We start from the raw sequence: 7667 nt of genomic DNA on the forward strand, positions 1-7667 counted from the left end.
GTGCACCTTCGCCGCGGTGGGCACCATGGCGTGCACGAAGTCGGAGCCCGGTTTGCCCCGGGTGCGCACCTCGCGTGCACCTTCGCCGGGGTGGGCACCTTGGTGTGCAGACCTTGGCTGGGTTGCGCGCCCTGGTGGGCACCATGGTGCGCACCAAGGAGCGCTCCGAAGTGTGCTCCAAGGTGCGGCCTGCACGAAGTCGGAGCCCGGTTTGCCCCGGGTGTGCACCTCGGGTGGGCACCTTGGTGCGCATGCCTTGCCTGGGCTGCGCACCAGGGCGGGCTCAAGATGGCACCCGCGTTCCTTTTTTTTCACTATCTTTCAAAACGGAAATTTTAAAATCTCATTTTTTTTTGCCTTTTTCTGGAAATTAGTGAAGGCAGCGCATCAAAGGTGCGCACCTCGCTGCCCACCACGGTGCGCAACGCCGGTGGGCACCCGGGAGTGCTTCGAAGTGTGCTCCAAGGTGCTGCGTGCACGTTGTCGGAGCCCGGTTTGCCCCGGGTGCGCACCTCGCGTGCACCTTCGTCGGGGTGGGCACCTTGGCTGGGTTTGCCCCGGCTGCGCTCCGAAGCGGGGTTATTGGAGCGCCGCCTCTTTTTTTGTCGGAGCGTTTGGTGGGGTTTCTCGCATTGGCTCTTCCGAGGCCCGGTTGCCACCCTGGCGCGCACGAAGTCGGAAGTAGGGTTAATTGCCCGGGTGCGCACCTTTGCCAGGGTGGGCACCTTACCTGGGCTGCGCACCAGGGCGGGCTCAAGATGGCACGCGCGTTCCGTTTTTTTCACTATCTTTCAAAACGGAAATTTTAAAATCTCCTTTTTTTTTTGCCTTTTCTGGAAATTAGTGAAGGCAGCGCATCAAAGGTGCGCACCTCGCTGCCCACCTTGGTGTGCTCTGAGGTGCGCACCCGGGAGCGCTACGAAGTGTGCTCCAAGGTGCGGCGTGCACGTTGTCGGAGCCCGGTTTGCCCCGGGTGCGCACCTCGCCTGCACCTTGGCCGGGGTGGGCACCTTGGCTGGGTTTGCCCAGGGTGCGCTCCGAAGCGGGGTTACTGGAGCGCCCCCTCTTTTTTTGTCAGAGCGTTTGGTGGGGTTTCTCGCATTGGCTCTTCCCAGGCCCGGTTGTTGGGTGCGCTCCCACCCTGGCGCGCGCGAAGTTGGAAGTTGGGTTAATTGCCCGGGCGCGCACCTTCGCCAGGGTGGGCACCTTGGTGCGCACACCTTGGCTGGGCTGCGCACCAGGGCGGGCTCAAGATGGCACCAGCATTCCCTTTTTCTCACTATCTTTCAAAACGGAAATTTTAAAATCTCGTTTTTTTTTTGCCTTTTATGGAAATTAGTGAAGGCATCGCATCAAAGGTGCGCACCTCGCTGCCCACCTTGGTGTGCTCCGAGGTGCCCACCACGGTGCGCAACGCCGGTGCGAACCCGGGAGCGCCCCGATGTGTGCTCCAAGGTGCGGCGTGCACGAAGTCGGACCCCGGTTTGCCCCGGGTGCGCACCTCGCGTGCACCTTGGTGCGCACACCTTGGCTGGGTTGCGCGGCCTGGTGGGCACCATGGTGCGCACCAAGGAGCGCTCCGAAGTGTGCTCCAAGGTGCGGCGTGCACGAAGTCGGAGCCCGGTTTGCCCCGGGTACGCACCTCGCGTGCACCTTCGCCGGGGTGGGCACCTCGGCTGGGTTGCGCGCCCTGGTGCGCACCAAGGAGCGCTCCGAAGTGTGCTCCAAGGTGCGGCGTGCACGAAGTCGGAGCCCGGTTTGCCCCGGGTGCGCACCTTCGCCGCGGTGCGCACCATGGCGTGCACGAAGTCGGAGCCCGGTTTGCCCCGGGTGCGCACCTCGCGTGCACCTTCGGCGGGGTTGCGCGCCCTGGTGGGCACCATGGTGCGCACCAAGGAGCGCTCCGAAGTGTGCTCCAAGGTGCGGCGTGCACGAAGTCGGAGCCCGGTTTGCCCCGGGTGCGCACCTCGCGTGCACCTTCGGCGGGGTTGCGCGCCCTGGTGGGCACCATGGTGCGCACCAAGGAGCGCTCCGAAGTGTGCTCCAAGGTGCGGCGTGCACGAAGTCGGAGCCCGGTTTGCCCCGGGTGCGCACCTCGCGTGCACCTTCGCCGCGGTGGGCACCATGGCGTGCACGAAGTCGGAGCCCGGTTTGCCCCGGGTGCGCACCTCGCGTGCACCTTCGCCGGGGTGGGCACCTCGGCTGGGTTGCGCGCCCTGGTGCGCACCAAGGAGCGCTCCGAAGTGTGCTCCAAGGTGCGGCGTGCACGAAGTCGGAGCCCGGTTTGCCCCGGGTGCGCACCTCGCGTGCACCTTCGCCAGGGTGGGCACCTCGGTGCGCACACCTTCTCAATGTTTTCTTGCCTTTTCTGGAAATTGGTGAAGGCAGCGCATCAAAGGTGCGCACCTCGGTGTGCTCCGAGGTGCGAACCCGAGAGCGCTCCGAGGTGCCCACGAAGTCGAAAGTCGGGTTAATTGCATTGTTTTCCCCGGGTGCGCTCCGAGGTGCGCAACATCGGCGCGCACCAAGGAGGGCTCCGAAGTGTGCTCCAAGGTGCGCACGATGGCGTGCACCTCTGGTGCGCACGATTCGGAGCTCGGTTTGACCGGGGTGCGCACACCTTGGCTGGGTTGCGCACCTTTTGTGCGCTCCAAGGTGCGCACGAAGTCGGAGCTCGGTTTGCCCCGGGTGCGCACCTTCGCCAGGGTGCGCACCTTGATGCGCACGCCTTGGCTGGGCTGCGCACCTTGGTGGGCGCCATGGTGCGCACCTTTCGTGCGCTCCAAGGTGCGCACGAAGTCGGAGCTCGGTTTGCCCCGGGTGCGCACCTTGGTGGGCGCCATGGTGCACTCCGAGGTGCCCAAGATTGGTGCGCACCAAGGAGCGCTCCGAAGTGCGCTCCAAGGTGCGCGCGAAGTCGAAAGTTGGGTTAATTGTCCGGTTTGCCTCGGGTGCGCACCTTGCGTGCACCTTCGCCAGGGTGGGCGCCTTGGTGCGCACACCTTGGCTGGGCTGCGCACACCTTGGCACCCGCGTTTCCTTCATTTTAAATTTTTTTTTTTTACAATCTCTCAAGTGGGAAATTCTATAATCTCAACTTTTTTTGCCTTTTCAGGAAACTTTTGAATGGAGCGCATCATTGGTGCGCTCCGAAGTGTGCTCCAAAGCTCTCTCCAGCTGCGTGCACCTGCCCCGGCCGCGCACCCGGCCCCGCCCAGCTTCGCTCACCTGTCCCGGGCGTCTGGTGCGGAACCTTAGAGTAAGAAACATCACCGTGCACCTTGGCCAACGTGCGCGACTCGACCGAGCGCGCACTGGCCGAGGTGCACACCGATTTCACCTGGGTGCGCGCGCAGCACCTCGGGCGCACCGGGGTGCGCGCACAACGCCCGGGTTGCACCGTGGCCTGTGTGCTCGGGGCGCCTCGGGTGCGCGCTCGGTGTCGCCCCCGCGCGCGCGGTAGTGCGGGCAGCGCACCCCGGCCCGGCCCGGCCCCGACGAGAACGCAAACGGGCAAAAGGTTTATTCAAATAGCATTGCGACGCCCGGCGAAAAACTAAAAAAGGGTGCAACACCGGGACTTCCCGGGAGGTCACCCATCCCAGTACTACTCCGGCCCAAGCGCGCTTAACTGCGGAGTTCTGATGGGATCCGGTGCACTAACGCTGGTATGATCGCACCCGTTATGAGCTTGTCGCAGTGTGTACTTAGCAAACCGCGACCCACGTGCGAATCCACCCCGGCCACCCACCCCCGTCGAGGTGCACACCCTCCCTCGCGAAGTGCGCCCCGTTCGCCAAGTGTGAGCCCTGCCCGGGTGCGCGCACCTTGCTAGGGCGTCGGGTGTGCACCCGGCCCGGCCTACGTGCGTGCACCTGGAGGGGGCGTCGTGTGCGTGCAGTGTCCCGTCTGCAACGCGGTGCCCACACACCACCTCGGGCGCAACGACCTGCGCTCACATGTGGGCCGAGTGCACCTTGGTGCATGTTCGGGGCGCCTCGGGTGCACGCTCGATCTTGCCCCGGTGCACCAAGGCGCTCGGTTTGCCCCGGGTGCGCACTTGGTGCAAGGTGGGCACCCAAAATAGGGATCAAGCACCAAAACACAAGTTTCGGGATGCAAAATGGGACCCAAGGACCACAAATGCGTTCCAAGACCCATGATGGGTCCACGAGAACAAAAATGTGTTCCGAGACTTAATAAACAAATATTGGGTTTTAGGAGAAGAAACATGCTCTGATGCCCAAAACGAGAATCGACCCCGAAAAGGCCACAGGCCAAAAGTGGGATGCGAGACAAAAAAAAATGGGACCCGAGGACCAAAATTGGGTTCCCAGGTCGAAGACAGGGCAACCGGACAAGAAACGACCTCTAAGGCTCGAAATGAGTCCCGACGACTAAAACTTGACAAGAAGCACCCATCAGGCACCCAACTCGACACCCATGGGATGCCGACCCACCCGGGCTTCCACCTAGCACACCTTGGCACCCACCCACCCTCGCACCCAACCTCGCACCCAACTTAGCACCTTTGAACCCACATTGGCACTCACCCTGACCCTGGCACCTTGGAACCCACATTGGCACTCACCTTGACCCTGGCACCCACCTTTGCACTCACCTTGGGACCCACCCTGGCTCCCACCTCGGCACCCACCCAGACACCCACCTTGGTTCCTTGGCACCCACCTTGGATCCTTGGCACCCACCCCGACACCCACCTTGGCACGCAACTTGGCTACTTGCCACCCACCTTGGCTCCTTGACGCCCACCCCGACAACCACCCCGTGACCTACCCTGGCTAGGGTTGGTGCACACCCACCCTGGTGCCCACCTTGGCACCCACCCTATGACCCACCTTGGCACGCACCTTAGTACCCACCCCGTTACCCACCCTAGGACCCACCCCGTGACCCACCTTGGCCAGGGTGGGTGCACCCACCCTGGTGCCCACCTTGGCACCCACCCATCCTAGCACCCAGCCTGTGACCGGGCTTGGAACCCAACCTTGCACCCGCACCCGTCTTGGCCAGTGTGGGTGCGCACCCATCCTGGCACCCACGTTGTGACACACCCTTTAACCCACGCACCCTAGCACCCACGTTGGCACCCACCTTGGAACCCAACCTAGCAACTTGGCACCCACCCCGTGACCCACCTTGGCATCCACCATAGCAGTCGCCGACTTGGCACCCACCTCGGCACCCACCTTGACACTTGTGGACCCACCTTGCCACTCACCCTAGCATCGACCCATCCTAGCACCCACCCTGGCACCTTTGCACCCTAGCACTCACCCATCCTAGCACCTAACCTGTGACCCACCTTGACACTCACCCTCGCACCCACCTTGGAACCCAACCTAGCACCCACCCACCCTGACACCAACCCTAGCACCTACCCACCCTTGCACCCACCCTGTGACCCATCTTGGCACCCACCCATCCTACCACTCAACCTATCACCCACCTTCTCACCCACCTTGGCATCCACCTTAGCACCCACCCACACTGGCACCTTGGCACCCACCTCGGGCAAGGTGGGTGCACACCCACCCTGGCACCCAATTTAGAACCCACCGAGCATGTTACCCACCTTGGCACCCACATTGCAGCCCACCCTAGTACCCACCCTATGACCCACATTGGCATCCACACCCTAGCACCCAGGCACCTCGACACCCGCCTTGACACCCACCCTAGCACTGAACCTGTGACCCACCTTGGAACTCACCCTAGAACCCACCCACCCTGTGAACCACCTTGGCATCCACCTTAGCACCCACCCACCTTGGCACCCACTCTAGCACTCACCCATCCTAACACCCAACTTGTTACCCACCTTGGCACCCGCCCTCGCGTCCACCTTGAAACCCACCCTAGCACCCACCCACGCAGGAGCCCACCTTGGCACCCAACCTAACACCCACGCATCCTGGCACCCAACTTGTGACCCACCTTGGAACCCACCCTAGTACCCACCTTTGAACCCACTATATCACCAACCCACCTTGGCACCCACCCTATGACCCTCTTTGGAATCCACCCTAGCACGCACCCACCCTGGCACCCACCATGGAGCGCACCCTAGCACCCACCCACCTCGGCACGCACCTCAACACCCACCTTGGTGTGCGCACTGCGCCAACCTCTCAAAGACCCTATGTGGTGCGCTCCAAAGTGTACACCTTTGGTGCGCTCCAAGGTGCGCACCTTTGGTGCACACCGAGGTGCACACCAAAGTGTGCACCGAGGTGAGCACCAAAGTGCACTCCAGGGTGCACACCAAGGCGTGCACCTTTGGTGCGGTCAATGCAAACGAATTCGGAAGTTGGGGTCGATGTCCTAATCGCTGCTGCAGACTACACGTATGAGAATCGGACAAATAGCTTTATATAGGGGAGGTGTTGCGTTTGATGGGTCGACTCCCCTGGTTGTGTGCACTGCACCAACTTCAAAGACCCTGTCTTGTTTAAGAAGTCAAAAGTTGGGGTGGATGTCCTAATCATTGCTGCAGTCTACGCATGTATGAGAATCAGACAAATAGCTTATATAGGGGAGGTGTTGCATTCGGTGGGTTGACTCCCCTGGTTGTGCGCACTGCGCCAACCTCAAAGACCCCGCATAGCAGAAGAAGTCGGAAGTCGGATTTTGGTGAGCACCAAGGCGTGCACCTTTGGTGCGGTCAACGCAGACGAATTCAGAAGTTGGGGTGGATGTCCTAATCGTTGTTGCAGGCTACACATGTATGAGAATCAGACAAATAGCTTATATAGGGGAGGTGTTGGGTTTGATGGGTCAACTCCCTTGGTTGTGCGCATTACGCCAACCTCAAAGACCTTGTTTTCGTTAAGAAGTCAAAAGTTGGGGTCAATGTCCTAATGGCTCCTGCAGGCTACACATGTATGAGAATCGGACAAATAGCTTATATAGGGGAGGTGTTGGGTTTGATGGGTCGACTCCCCTGGTTGTGCGCATTACGTCAACCTCAAAGACCTTGTTTTCGTTAAGAAGTCAAAAGTTGGGGTCGATGTCCTAATTGCTCCTGTAGACTACACATGTATGAGAATCAGACAAATAGCTTATATAGGGGAGGTGTTGGGTTTGATGGGTTGACTCCCCTAGTTGTTCGCATTACACCAACCTCAAAGACCTTGTTTTCGTTTAGAAGCCGAAAGTTGGGGTCGATGTCCTAATTGCTCTTGCAGGCTACGCATGTATGAGAATCAGACAAATAGCTTATATAGGGGAGGTGTTGGGTTTGATGGGTCGACTCCCCTGGTTGTGCGCATTGCGCCAACCTCAAAGACCCTGCATTGCGGATGAAGTCGAAAGTCAGAGTTTGGTGTGCTACAAGGTGTGGTCGAAGGTGCTCACCTAGGTGTGCACCTTTGGAGCACAGGAAAAGTGCCCTCCAAAAGTGCGCACCTTTGGAGTGCACAAAAGTGCCCTCCAAAAGTGCGCACCTTTGGAGCGCAGAAAAGTGCCCTCCAAAAAGTGCCCTCCAAAAGTGCGCACCTTTGGAGCGCAGAAAAGTGCCCTCCAAAAAGTGCCCTCCAAAAGTGCGCACCTTTGGAGCGCAGAAAAGTGCCCTCCAAAAAGTGCCCTCCAAAAGTGCGCACCTTTGGAGCGCAGAAAAGTGCCCTCCAAAAAGTGCCCTCCAAAAG

At 60.5% G+C, this 7667-nt stretch overlaps 1 non-coding gene across 1 annotated transcript; it reads right to left on the reverse strand.

Annotated features, from left to right (window-relative positions):
- Nucleotides 1–3563: 3563 nt before the first annotated feature.
- Nucleotides 3564–3682, reverse strand: LOC131870391 (5S ribosomal RNA). Its single transcript, XR_009368702.1, has one exon. It is a non-coding gene; the product is annotated as a 5S ribosomal RNA (ribosomal RNA).
- Between the last annotated feature and the right edge of the window lie 3985 nt (nucleotides 3683–7667).

This window comes from Cryptomeria japonica, unplaced genomic scaffold (genome assembly GCF_030272615.1).
Source record: "Cryptomeria japonica unplaced genomic scaffold, Sugi_1.0 HiC_scaffold_325, whole genome shotgun sequence".
Lineage (NCBI taxonomy): Eukaryota > Viridiplantae > Streptophyta > Pinopsida > Cupressales > Cupressaceae > Cryptomeria > Cryptomeria japonica.